The sequence below is a fragment of the Suricata suricatta genome, chromosome 9, assembly GCF_006229205.1.
Source record: "Suricata suricatta isolate VVHF042 chromosome 9, meerkat_22Aug2017_6uvM2_HiC, whole genome shotgun sequence".
Taxonomy (NCBI): Eukaryota; Metazoa; Chordata; class Mammalia; order Carnivora; family Herpestidae; genus Suricata; species Suricata suricatta.
In genome coordinates, this window is record NC_043708.1 from 21,636,102 (window position 1) to 21,650,670 (window position 14,569).

The 14,569-nt window shown below is 37.9% G+C and overlaps 1 pseudogene; it reads left to right on the top strand.

Annotated features, from left to right (window-relative positions):
• The first annotated feature begins 1,930 nt into the window (after positions 1–1,930).
• Positions 1,931–14,275, top strand: LOC115302171 (annotated as a pseudogene).
• Positions 14,276–14,569: the final 294 nt, after the last annotated feature.

A 14,569-nucleotide genomic window follows, 5' to 3' on the forward strand; every position in this document is an offset into this window, starting at 1 on the left:
GAAGTATTATTCCAAAGAAAAAGACAACTCAGCACAAAATAATGTTCTCCCTGGACTACTATGACCATCTGATACTGGAAGATGAAAAGGAACACTCTTTGATAGTATAAGCTATTTAGTACCCATTAATACACAACTCATCCTTTCTGAACAAAGGATATCACAGAGATCTGGCCAAATTAGAAGGTGAGGAAGCTCTTGGGGGCAAACAGAGACATTTTACTGCATATACCTAAGCTCAGAGGAAGCTTCAAAGATTCCACATACCCTGGTCCAGATGAAGGCTTTAAGTCTCACTAAGGAGCATTGCACATCTGGACTGTATCTTCCTAAGTATTAATCCTGGAAGACTGGGTATGCATATTGCTTTTCCACAGCTGAGATTTAAAAATACCCCATAGTGTCTCTCTTTTTAATTTTCTGGATTATTGTCAGTTTAAATGTCTTGGTTTAAAGGTGTCAGTGAAAAAGCTAACAGAACTTCATTTGAAAAGGAAGGGTGCCAAGAGACACGATAACTTAAAAATCAACCTCAATCCAGTTAATACTTTGGTTTTCTTCAATAAGAGAATGATTTAAGCTGAAATGAGCAAAACCCTTGATTAACCAGAGATTCAGTTAGAACTTCTTGATAGCTTAAAATTAGGAAAAAAATAATATTTTTAGAAAGTTTAGAATTTAAATACACATAAAAACACACACATAAAATTAATTCCATGGTTACTTAAATATATCAGCTTATCAGTAAGAATGACTGATTTATTAAAATTCAAGGGAAATTAATCAGAGGTTCAAGTTCACTTGGTCAACATAGGTGTTGGTCATTTTTACAACAGTTTAGACCCTGGGTGGGGGGATGAGTATTTAAAGTCTGGTTGTCTGCTTTGTTTGCTTGTTTTGTTTTTTGCTTTTTGTTTTTCTTTCATTTGCTTTTTGCTTCATGATTCCCTCAAACTAAACATTTTATATCTTTTCTTACACCGAAATTCAAAAGAGGTTCAAGTTCACTTGGTCAACATAGGTGTTGGTCATTTTTACAACAGTTTAGACCCTGGGTGGGGGGATGAGTATTTAAAGTCTGGTTGTCTGCTTTGTTTGCTTGTTTTGTTTTTTGCTTTTTGTTTTTCTTTCATTTGCTTTTTGCTTCATGATTCCCTCAAACTAAACATTTTATATCTTTTCTTACACCGAGATTCAAAAAAGGAGTACAATGACTTAAGCAATAATACTACATCTCTGAAGTGGCAGAGACTGAATCCGAGTGTCTCTGACACCAATAATTTTGCTATACTCACTGTGCATGGTGACTATGACTCACTCATTTGTAAAACGAGGTAATATCTACTTCACAAGGTTTAAGAATATAACATGTTTAGCCTGTAGGACAACGTCTGACATCTGGTAGGCATCCACAAAACAAAATGTGATGACAGTAGTACTAATGGTGATGAGGGCTATTATAAGAAGTGCCAGGAAGACCTGCCCTCTGAATGGTTTGAGAATAATATCCTAAGTTCTTTAAAAGAAAAATAATTGTGACTATAAAGCACAAACTAATACCCAAAATCTGCCTGCCCTTATTTCTTGCAAGAATAGATAGTTTCACCAATAGATTTGGTCACACACCATAGTTCACAGGTAAGTGCTGACTGGGTCGAAAATATTTTGCAGTAGTCCATAAAGAAGAAAAAAAATATGGCCACCTTAAAAATTATATCACCATGATTAGAAAGTACTAGATTGTCTAATAAGTACATCTGAAATTTTCTTTCATTCAGCTCAACCCAGAATCAGAGAAACCTAGTTGAAACCAAAACAAACACAAAAACACATTTCATATAGACACACTTATATTTTAGTTCATAATGAATGAAGATGTTCTAGCTATGTCTTCTGTTTAGAGGTCTCTCACATATGTAGTTCTGTCATGATGGCAGGAAAAAGGTTGGAAACTGCCAAAAAGAAATCCTGCTTGAGGCGAGAAGCTTATGATAGCCCACTAAAGAGTAGAAAACATCCAGCAAGTAAGTATAACATTCAATATGGGTGGGCTCTGTCCTACCCTCTCAGCTCTATGAGCATCTGAAGGAAAAATACTGAAAGGAACTAGAGAGAAAGTTATCAATAACCTCAGAGTGAAAAGATTTTCCTATTTGTATGCAATTTCTCTCAAGGGATATACTTCTCTGTTCTTTGTTTCATTTTATTAACATACACATGTATACATACATACATACATACCCAGACTCAAAGTAGCTGTAGCAACAAACATGTCTAGCTTTCAAGATACAAGGAATGGAGCATTAATGCTACATATTTCCATTTTCTTTAAAGTTTATTTCTTTAGTTTGAGAAAGGGAGGGCGGGGGGGAGAGAATCCTAAGCAGGTTCTGTGCAGTCAGCACAGAACCCGACATGGGGCTTGTGAGATCATGACCTGAGCTGAAATCAAGAGTCTGACACTTAACCAATTGAGTGACCCATATGCCTCTACATATTTCCAATTTTAAATCACTTTTGGCAATTCTAATTTATGAGGTAGTGACTTAACAATAACACGACTATTTTATAAAACAAATTGTAAATTATCATTTAATCCTAACACTTCTCTAACATATTCATCTTCAAATCCGCAACAGGGGGTACCTGGGTGGCTCAGTCCATTTAGCAGCTGACTTTGGCTCAGGTTACGATCTTGCAGTTTGTGAGTTCGAGCCCCAAGTTGGACTCTGTGCTGACAGCCCAGAGCCTGGAGCCTGCTTCAGAGTCTGTCTCCTCTCTCTGCCCTTCCCCTGCTCATGCTCTGTCTCTCAAAAATAAATAAAACACTAAAAAAATTATTTTTAATCAGCAACAGTATCCCATTTATTATCTACACCTCAGCTAGGAAAATAAAGGACCAATATGAGGAATATTCCATCTGAGGAACCTGAAAAATGATGGTCTCTTAAGTGCTTTAGATCAAATCCCAGCAATGGAATAGAAATCTAGTTTCCCATGTCTTTCCCCTCTCTTATTCACACGGCCATATTGGATAATTAAAGAAAAAACAGATATGGAAAATTCCTCTGAGAACATTAAATTAATTCTCTGTGAAATTTCATTATTTTATCCATAAATGGTATGGTGTAGGTTATAAATGTAGTCAGATAGCAATTGTGTTAGAAGAGGCTGCAGTGTAAATTTTTTTAAAACCCTGAATTTCATTACCAAAACAGAACTGGAGACATCATAAATGAATGTGGGCTTTAATCTTTGAATGAATATAAGACTCACACTCAACTGTGTGACTATTTGCACATCATCAGGAAGAGAGATAATTTCACATTAACTGTTGCATCAAGCTTTTAGTTCAAGCAGAGTCTTGCTCACTAAAACTAAAAACAAAACAAGGTCTTACCCAATTTTATTTCTTTTTGCAGGGTTGACCCAATAGGTGTCTTGGGTAAAACCTTACTGCCTTTTTTTTTTTTAATGAGCTAAAGGAGAAGGAATCCTTAATAGGTAAGCCTAAGGCATTCTGAAATATACTTGATATAATTGATAATAAACATCAATTTCTTACAAATGAATAAATTATTAATTCTCATTCAACTATACCAACCTAACAGTCAGAAAATGCAGGTGCCAAGAAAGAGAAATGAATCTCAGCAGAGTATACAGTATGCAATAAGAGAGTCAAGGCTGACATTAGATAGAAACCTTAGAGACAACGCCTTAAAACATAGGAAGGGCAATTTTCAATTAAACATTAGGAGAATCTATTGCAATTTTAAACATTTTCAGCTATACAGCAGAGAAAATGCTAAAGGACAGGAAAAGGTGCCCACCTGAAATATTTGAGATCCATTGATATTGATTCATATCTCTAATAAAATAATTCTACACTAGAACCAGCATTGGTGATGGAAGGGTGTGTGTCCAATCCTGTTCAAACCTGATGTTTTAAACATATATGCCTCGATATTTATTTCAATAACTCAAAGTAAGTAGTCCATTTTTATAAGGGTGAAAGTGGTTTTTCCATATTTTCCCAAATTTAATTGCAAAAACATCCGTTTGTTATAGCGTCTATGTCAGAACTTGAATAGGGCACAGGAGAAATGGCTTATCTCTGATCCATAATGATGAAGCCTCATCTGGAAGATACTACCATGGAAGGCTCAGAACTGGAATCATCTGAAGGCCATCACTTGCATGCCTGGCAATTGATAATGGCTTTCACCTGGGACTTGATTTAGGCCTGTCAACCAGTCACCTACAGGTGGCTTCTTCATGGAGCCTGGGATTCTTCCAAATTTGGTGACTGGGATCCAAAAGTGAGTGTCCCAGAGAAAGAGCCAGATGAAAGCTGTACCACCTTTTGTGGGCAGCCGCAAATGCGGACCTACATTCAAGGAGTGAAAATTAGGCTCCACCTTCTGATGGGAGAAATAGCAAGGTTCTACAATTGTAGAACTGGAAACATGGCTGTGGACAGTTTTTGAAACAGACTGCCAAAGTGATTGCTTCTTTTTCTTTTTCCTTCTTTTCTATGTGTATGTGTTGTGTATCTGTGTGTGTTTGTATATCCTACCTGTGCTATCTTATAGTTTCTAAAAAAAATAGCAAATCACAGAGCACATTTCTAGCAAATTCTAATGGTATTTTGGTCATATGCTATCAATCAGCTCATCTCAGATTAATAACTTTTACACCTGGGGTTATTGTGGTAGGTTTACTAGATGGTCATTCTGACAAAGATGTTTTGGAGCTCATACTTGAGGAAAAGAGAAAGGAACAGAACTTGAAAGTGTTAATTGTTGGAAAGAAGTCCAGAATGGGGAAGAGATTTTTAAAAGAGGAATGAAGACAGATGCTGGGATTTGAGTCTATTGAGGAAAAGGATTTAGGATGTGAAGAAAACATCTCTTTGCTGAAAAGGATTAAATGTTTCTTGGTGTGTGTAAAGCTTCTGATAATTTTTAGAAATTAGTTGTTTGACTTCAGGACATGTTATTTCTCTGCATATTACTAAGTAAACATTTTAATGAAAAACATTTATTTATCAATAGATATTGTAGTCCCATTTTAATGTTCTGGGAATACACAGGTGATGCTTCTTTTATGCACCAAGCTTCTCTGGGTGTTTGAATACCCTTCTCTGTCCTGGTTCTCTTGCTCCGATGAAATGAGGACACTTATGGGTGATGGGCTGGTCACTCAACTCCCTGGACTGAAATAGCCAGAACAATGAGAACCCTGATCTCATAAAAATGGGGGTTAACAAAAACATGGAGAAGAAAGAATGATCTCTTCCTTTGAAAACCACATCCCCAATGACTATGCCTTTCTGACTTTATAAGTCTGCCCTGAAAAATCAGTGCTAAAGAGACAAATTTCAAAAGTATGTGCTGCAATACTGTATTGTTTGTAATAGTAAAAACTGAAAAGAGGCACAAGATGGTGGAGAAATCGGGAGTTCTGTACTTCCAGTCTGCATCTCTCAAACAAAGAAGGGCTGAAGCCAGAGGACGCTGAACCTCTAGAGTCTGGGAGGAAAGGAGACAGAGTCCACTAAGACGACAGCCTCAAAGGTGAGTGATTGTGGACTGGGGAAGTTAAAAACTGGCCAGGACCCGGAGGCATGGAGGTGAAATGAGGGAAAGAAAAATAGCAGCTGAAACTGCTCCTAGAACTGTCCCTGGAGAAGAGAAAAGCCTCAGCCTGAGATGGAGAGGGATCCTATCATCCCATCTCTAAAAGCAGGGTGTTTGGAGAGAGCGCCTATCTCTAACTGTGGAGCTTTCTTTGGGCTCGTTGCCCGGTGCCTCCAGTTGGCATCAGGAGGAACCTGTCCCCTACTCAATCCCTGGCTAGAAAGTGCCCAGCCTCCAGGATTACATTTCAGACGGTATCATTAAAGCTCTTGGTCTAATCTAGAAACGAGGCTGGGCACGGGACATAGAACACGGCCCACATTGGTGTGCCCCCAGCACAGGGAGTTCAGACCCAAAAGAGTGATTTGCAATGCTCGGTTCAAGAAGGGACTGGGGGGGCAGCCATTTTTCTCCCCACAGCCAACAAGGTGGAGCCTCAGAGAGCAGCCCGTGGGACCCACAGTGGAGCTGAGACCTGCCTACACCAACCCACACCCAATCCACACTAGGGAGTTTTTGTTGTTGTTGTTGTTGTTTTTTAATAACCAGAGCACAAGGCAAAACCAACATTGATGCATTTCCGTGGATTAATTCTAGATCAATTCTTGCTGTTCAGATATATTCTACCTTATCTCATTCCTATCTCTCTCCTCCACTGGACTGGCAATTCTGGTTATAGGTTTCCTTAAACAGTCATATTTAATCCATTCTCTTGATGCATATTCTATACCTCTGTTGTTACCTTCCTTTCTCTCATTCTGAAATAATTAGACTATTTAGTTTCTCTGGGTAACATTATTTTCATTTCTTTCTCCTTGTCTCCTACCATATCCTCTTTTATATCTAAGAGTTTTAGATGCTCTCCCATCAGCCCTGCCTCCACTCTGCTCTTTATTTGTAGTTAGAATTTCTGGTTTTATGCTTTTAGACTGCCCTTTGTCTTTTGTTGTTTTTGTTTTTGTTTTTGTTTCATTTTTTTCCTTTCCATTTGCTTGTTTGCTTGACTTGTCTGTGTGTTTCCATGCCTTTGTTCCCTGTTTGAATGTATGTCTGTTTTCCTTTCCAGGGAAACCTCAAGAAACAAGCCAAAGTACACATGGTGGAAACCCAAATATCACTACGAGTAGAGAACTAAAATAACAAAAGCACAAGAGACACCAAGGGACACCATTAAAAGAATACTTCCTAAGGGGACAGACAGTGGAAAGTCAATAAGCCTCCTTTAATACAGCACAACTCATGGGTACAGAGAGCATAACAAGCTATTAAAACTTACAAGAGACAGAAAGCTAGCCAAAATGATGAAACAGAAGAAATCGCCTCTATAAAGAACTTCCCGGAAGAAGTCACAGCTAAAAAATTGATCAAAACAGATATAAGCAACATAACTCACCAAGAATTGAGAACAATAGTCATAAAGTTAATGGCTGGGCTTGAAAAAGGCATGGAAGACACCAGAGAAGCTGTTGCTACAAAGATTATGGACCTTAAAAATAGTTGTGATGAATTAAGAAATGTTATAAGTGAGGTGCATAATAAAATAGAGGCGGCCCCTGCACAGATGGAAGAGGCAAAGAGGAGAACAGGTGAATTACAAGACACAATTATAGAAAAAGAGGAAGCAGAGAGAAAGAGATAAATTGATCCATGAGCACAGAAAGAGAATTTGAGAACAGAGAGATTCAATCAAATAGAACAATATCCATATCATAGGAATACGAAGAGAAGAAAGAGAAAAAAGAGGCTGAAGGGGTACTTGAATAAATTGTAGCTGAGAACTTCCCCAATCTGAGGAAGGAAACAGACCTTGAAATCCAAGAGGCACAGAGAACTCCCTTCAGACATAATTTGAATCGATCTTCTACATAACATATCATAGTGAAACTGGTAAAAATATAAAGATAAAGAGAGAATTCTGCAAGCAGCTAGGGATAAAAGGGCCCTAACATACACAGGGAAACCTATCAGGGTGGTTGCAGACCTATCTACTGAATCTTGGCAGGCCAGAAAGGAAAGGCAGGAAATCATCAATGTGATGAATAGAAACATATGCAGCCAAGAATCCCTTATCCAGCAAGCCTGTCATTCAGAATAGAAGGAGAAATATAAAGGTTTTCCCAGACAAACAAAATTGAAGGAATTCATCACCACTAAACCCGCCCTACAGGATATGCTAAGGGGGACTCTATGAGAGAAATGCTGCAAGGAACACAAGGTACCAGAGACAGCACTACAAGCATGAGTCCTACAAGGACACAATGACACTAAACCATATTTTTCGATAATAACACTGAATGTAAATGGACTAAATGCTCCAATAAAAAGACATAAGGTATCAGAATGGATAAAAAAAAAAGCAAAATCCACCTATTTTCTATCTACAAGATAGATCGACCTGAGGACACCTTCAGATTGAAAATAAGGGGATAGGGAAATATCGATCATGCTTCTGGAAGTCAAAAGATAGCTGGAGTAGCCACACTTATATCAGACAAACTGAACTTTAAAGCAAAGACAGTAGAGGCACCTGAGTGGCTCAGATGGTTAAGCATCCGACTTCAGCTCAGGTCATGATCTCGTGGTTTGTGGGTTCAAGCCCCACATCAGGCTCTGTGCTGACAGCTCAGAGCCTGGTGCTGACAGCTCACAGCCTGGAGCCTGCTTTGGATTCTGTGTTTCTCTCTCTAAATGCACCTCCCCCATTCATGCTCTGTTTGTCTCTGTCTCAATAATAAATAAACAAAAAAAATTATATAATAAAATAAAGGAAGTAACAGATGAATAGGGCATTATATAATAATTACAGAGTCTATCCATCATGAAGAACTAACAATCACAAATGTCAATGGATCGAATTCAATAGCACCCATATACATAAAACAATCACAAAAAGACAATCTTATTGGTAAAAATGTGCTAATAGCAGGGAACTTTAATACTCCACTTACAGCAATGGATACATCGACTAGACAGAAAATCACTGAAGAAATAATGGACCTGAATGACATATTGGAACAGATGGATTTGACAGATATATTCAGAACACTACATCCTGAGGCTATGGAATTCACTTTCTTCTCGAGTGGACATGGTACATTCTCCAAGATAAACCACATACTGGGTCATAAAGCAGCCCTCAACAAATATAAAGAACAACAAATAAAAAGAATTGAGATCACACCATGCACACTTTCAGATTACAATACTATGAAACTTGAAATCAATCACAGAAAAAGTCTGGAAAACCTCCAAAAACATGGAGGTTAAAGAACACCCTCCTAAAAAATGAATGGGTCAATCAGGCAAGTATAGAAGAAGTTAAAAAATATACAGAGACAAATAAAATTAAAATACAACAATCTAAACACTTTGGGATGCAGCAAAGGCAGTCCTCAGAGGAAAATACATTGCAATCCAGGCCTATTTCAAGAAATTAGAAAAAGCACACATACAAAATCTAAAAGCACCGAAAGGAACTAGAAGGGAAGCAGCAAAGAACACCCCAAAACAGAAGAATAAGAGAAATAACAAACACCAGGACAGAATAAACAATATAGAATCTAAAAACACAACAGTTGAACAGATCAATGGAACCAAGAGTTGGGTTTTTGAGAAAATAAACAAAATTATGAAACCTCTAGCCAGGTTTCTCAAAAAGAAAAGAGAGCACCCAAATAGACAAAATCATGACTGAAAATGGATTTATTACAATCAATTCCTAAGAAATAAAGGCAATTATAAGGGAATACTATGAAAAATTATATGCCACACTGGACAACTGAGAAGAAATGGACAAATTCTTAAACACACATGCACTACCAAAATTCAAACAGGAAGAGATAGAAAATCTGAACAGACACATAACCAGTGAAGAAACTGAATCAATTATCAAAAATCTCCCAACAAACAAGAGCCCTGGGCCAGATGGCTTCCCTAGGGAATCCTACCAGACATTTAAGTCAGAGTTAATACCCATTCTTCTCAAGCTATTTCAAAAAATAGAAATGGAAGGAAACCTCTGGATCATCTTATGAAGCCAGTATCACTTTGATTCCCAAACCAGACAGAGAACTAGCAAAAAAAAAAAAAAAAAAAAAAAGAAAGAAAACTACAGGCCAATATCCTTGATGAATGCAGATGCAAAAATCCTCAACAAGATACTAGCAAATTGAATTCAGTAGCATATAAAAAGGATTATCCACCAGGCTCAAGTGGGATTCATTCCTGGGCTGTAGGGCTGGTTCAATATTCGCAAATCAATCGATGGGATCCATCACATTAACAAAAGATAAAAACCATATGATTCTGTCGATAGATGCAGAAAGAGCTGCATATTTGACATATATTTGATAAAATACAGCATCCTTTCTTAATAAAGACCCTCGAGAGAGGAAGTCAGGATAGAAGGAACTTACTTAAACATCATAAAAGCCATTTGTGAAAAGCCCACAGCTAATATCATCCTCAATGGGGAAAAACTGAGAGCTTTTCCCCTGAGATCAGGAACACAACAAGGATACCTACTTTCACCACTGTTGTTTAACATAGTGCTGGAAGTCCTAGCTTCAGCAGTGACAACAAAAGAAGATAAAAGCCATCAGAATTGGCGAAGATGAAGTCAAACTTTCACTGTTGGCAGTTGACATGACACTCTATGTGGAAAACCTGAAAGATTCCCACCAGAAGCCTACTAGAACTGATCCATAAATTCAGCAACGTCACAGGGGACAAAAATCAATGTACAGAAACTGATTGCATTTTTATCCACCAATAATAGAGCAAAAGAAAAAGAAATCAAGAAACTGATCCCACTCACAATTGCACACAAAACCATAAAATACCTAGGAACAAACCTAACCAAGATGTAAAAGATCTGTATGATGAAAACTATAGAAAACTTATGAAGGAAATTGAAGAAGACACAAAGAAATGGAAACACATTCCATGCTCATGGATTGAAAAATACACATTGTTAAAATGTCATTATTACCCAAAGAAATCTACACATTCAATGCAATCCCAATCAAAATTGCACCAGCATTCTTGTCAAAGCTAGAACGAACTATCCTAAAATTTGTATGGAACCATAGAAGACCCCAAATAGCCAAATATTGAAGAAAACCAAAAGGGGAGGCATCACAATCTCAGACTTTAGCCTCTGCCACAAAGCCTTAGTCATCAAGACAGTATGGGATTGGCACAAAAACGGACACATAGACCACTGGAAAGAATAGAGAACCCAGAATTGGACCCACAAATTTATGGCCAATTAATCTTTGACAAAGCAGAGAACCATATCCAATGGAAAAAAGACAGCCTCTTTAACAGATGGTACTGGGAGAACTGGACAGCAACATGCGAAAGAATGAAACTAGACCACTTTATTACACCATACAGAAAAATAAACTCAAAATGGATAATGGATCTGAATGTGAGACAGGAAACCATCAAAACCCTAGAGGATAAAGCAGGGAAACAACCTCCTTGACCTCAACCGCAGCAATTTCTTCCTTGACACATCTCCAAAGGCAAGAGAATCAAGAGCAAAAGTGAACTATTGGGACCTCATCAAGATAAAAAGTTTCTTCACAGTAAAGGAAACAATCAAGAAAAACTTATAGGCAACTGACGGAATGGGAAAAAGATCATTGCAAATGACACATAAGATAAAGGGCTAGTATCCAAAACGTGTAAGGAATTCCCCAAACTCTACATCTAAAACAAATAATCCAGTGAAGAAATGGGTAGAAGACATGAACACACACTTCTCCAAAGAGGACAACCACATGGCCAACAAACACTTGAAACGATGCTCAGCATCACTCATCGTCAGGGAAATCAAAATCAAAATCGCATGCCAGTCAGAGTGGTTAAAATGAACAAATCAGATTATAGATGCTGGCGAGGATGTGGAGAGAAAGGCATCCTACTACACTGTTAGTGGGAATGAAAACTGGTGCAGCCGCTCTGGAAAACAGTACAGAGGTTCCTCAAAAAATTAACAATAGAACTTTCTTATGACCTAGTAATAGCACTGCTAGGAATTTACCCAAGGGGTACAGAAGTGCTGGTGCATAGGGGCACATGTACCCCAATATTCATAGTGGTACTTTCAACAATAGCCAAATTATGGAAAGAGCCTAAATGCCCATCAACTGAGGAATGGATCAAGAAGATGTGGTTTATCTTACAATGGAGTACTACATGGCAATGAGAAAGAATGAAATCTGGCCCTTTGTAGCAACGTGTATGGAACTCAAGGGTATTATGCTAAGTGAAATAAGTCAGGCAGGGATGGATAGATACCATATGTTTTCACTCTTTTGTGGAACTTTAGGAACTTAACAGAAGACCATGGTGGAGGGGGAGGTGAGAAACTAGGTGGGGAGTTGGAGGGAGGCAAACCATGAGAGACTCTTGAATACTGAGAACAAACTGAGGGTGATGGGGGTGAGGGAGAGGGGAAGGGGAGTGATGGGCATGAAGGAGGGCACTTGTTCAGATGAGGACTGGGTTTTATATGGAAACCAACTTGACAATAAACCATAAAAGCAAAAAACACTGCAAAGAAATGAAAATGGTCATCATCCGAGAAAGTCTATGTGGTATATTCATATCTAGAACACTATTGCAACCTTTAAATAACATACACCTATTTTCATGAGAATGTATTTGATTAAAAATGTTTCCAAATATTATGAATAGCAAAAACCTGTTTAGAAATATATATAAAATTTTATTCTAGATGGAAGACTTAGCACTAGTTACCTAGTCCAAGTCATAAAATATCTCTAGAAATGATCATGTATTTTAAAAATTCACATCTGCTATATCAATCAAGAATGAAAAATCTTAATGAATCATAATACATGAAAAAATCTTGAAAAATGGGAAATGAGAGGAAATGAAGTGAGAAAAAATTAAGTTCCCAAGACATAGAACATATTTTGCTTCTAGAAAAGTTGGAAGCAGTCCCAAGGGAGCTTCCTACCCAAGTCTAATGGATCCTGGGTTCAAGAGAGGTGTTAGAGTAACCAACTGGTAATCAGAAGAGGAAACCAAGCATGAGAGATTCTGCATAACCCATCTCGTAAGCCAGAGAACAGCCACAGGGGTTTCAGGCATAGGTGGAATGGGGTTGGGAGGGTATTAGGCTGTGAGAACTTGGGATTAAGGAAATGGGATAATGCTGAAGGCTGCCATATTGCACCCGTACAATATCCCAAGCTTCTCTACTCTGAAAGAAACCTGCTCAGTCCAGACCACAGCAATCCATCTCATGTCTCCCCATAAGTGGACAGTCAATCAAGCAAGGAATTTGGCTGCAGAGAGGAAAGCACACCAGTAGTCACTGATTTCACCATGCTTTTTCTGGAACTGGTCATTTTATTCATTTATTTATTTTTAATTTTTAATGTTTATTTTTTAGAGAGAGAGAGATACAGACAGACAAACCATGAGCAGGGGAGGAGCAGAGAGAAAGGGAGACACAGAATCAGAAGCAGGCTCCATGTTCCAAGCTGTCAGGACATAGCCCAACGAACACGGGGCTCAAACGTGCGAACTACAAGATCATAACCTGAGTCAAAGTTGGTTGCTTAACCAACTGAGCCACCCAGGTGCCCCTGGAACTAGTCATTTTAGAAGTGTCCCCTTCCTGTGGCAGATGGTCAGCTCATACATCTCTGAGACCCCAAAACTGAGAGCCGCTTTAAGCCTGGAAGGTACAGGTGGTGGCTTGGCAGTAGTCACCATGCCACAAAAGGAACACGCTGAATTTGGATTAGCATGAGAATAAAAGAAGGAAAGTAAAGAGGCTCATAAATGTTCGAAGGCAAAAGTGATGAGTGGTTTGAATGCTAAGCTCTACCATAAACAGAGCCATGCTAAGAAAATACAAATGAAAAGGACTATCAAGATGAATGAAAAGAGAAGCACCAAACTAATGATAAAAAAGACCCCATAAGGAGTAGTACCTGCATATCCATTGGACAGAGAGGGACAGTCCTGAGCTAAAGTACTTTCTAATATGATACACAAAAACAAAAAATGAGAGCAGGAAAGATCTTCCCAAAGTTCCTACCTGGAAAGAAACAGAAATATTAAAAGTTATTTGAACAGGAAAGAGAAAGAAGAAAATGTAGAAGAGGATACTTACTAAGGTTTGCTTTGATGGAGATGGCTTTACTCAAAAACCATCTAAATATGAAAGACTCATTAAGCCAATGGGCTTATGTTTCAAAAACAGCATGTAACTCATCCTGAACTTAACAGCACCCACTGCCTACCAATAGCTGGTGTAAAGAAGAATGTCCCATCCCCACTATATACAGCTTTGGGTGTCACTGAGTTGAACATCAGCAAGTTGGGCCTTGGGACACAAGGAGGCAAAATATATGGGGAAATTATACCCACAGGTTATGAGCAGTCTTGAAAGTGATGGATGCATAAATGTGGTCCAAAGTTTGACATCAATTACATATAAGGAACTCCTTACAATTATTGAAGACTACATACCAGTCAGAAAAACCAGCATTACTGAGATATTTTCGAATACTACCCAACAGCCTCACATGTCTGCAATTACCAAAAGAATGCTTTATTCTATTGAAAAAAAATTAAATTGGCTTACTTAAAAAAAGTCATCGATCACTTGAATAAAGCCAATAGCTTATTGTTCCTCAATAAAAGAGGAACTTAATCATGAGGACAGAGACTTAGAAGAATAAATATAAGAATATAAGTATTCTTGTTATATAATATACTTATAGTCTTGTTACATATACAAGTATAGTTTACATGTATAATTTATATCCTGAGAAATTTAAGATATTTGACCCATAATAAAATTAACCTAATATATAAAGGAACACTGTCATCTTTAGTGGCAAGACTATGAAAAAAATGGAAACTCTGAACACTCTTAATGA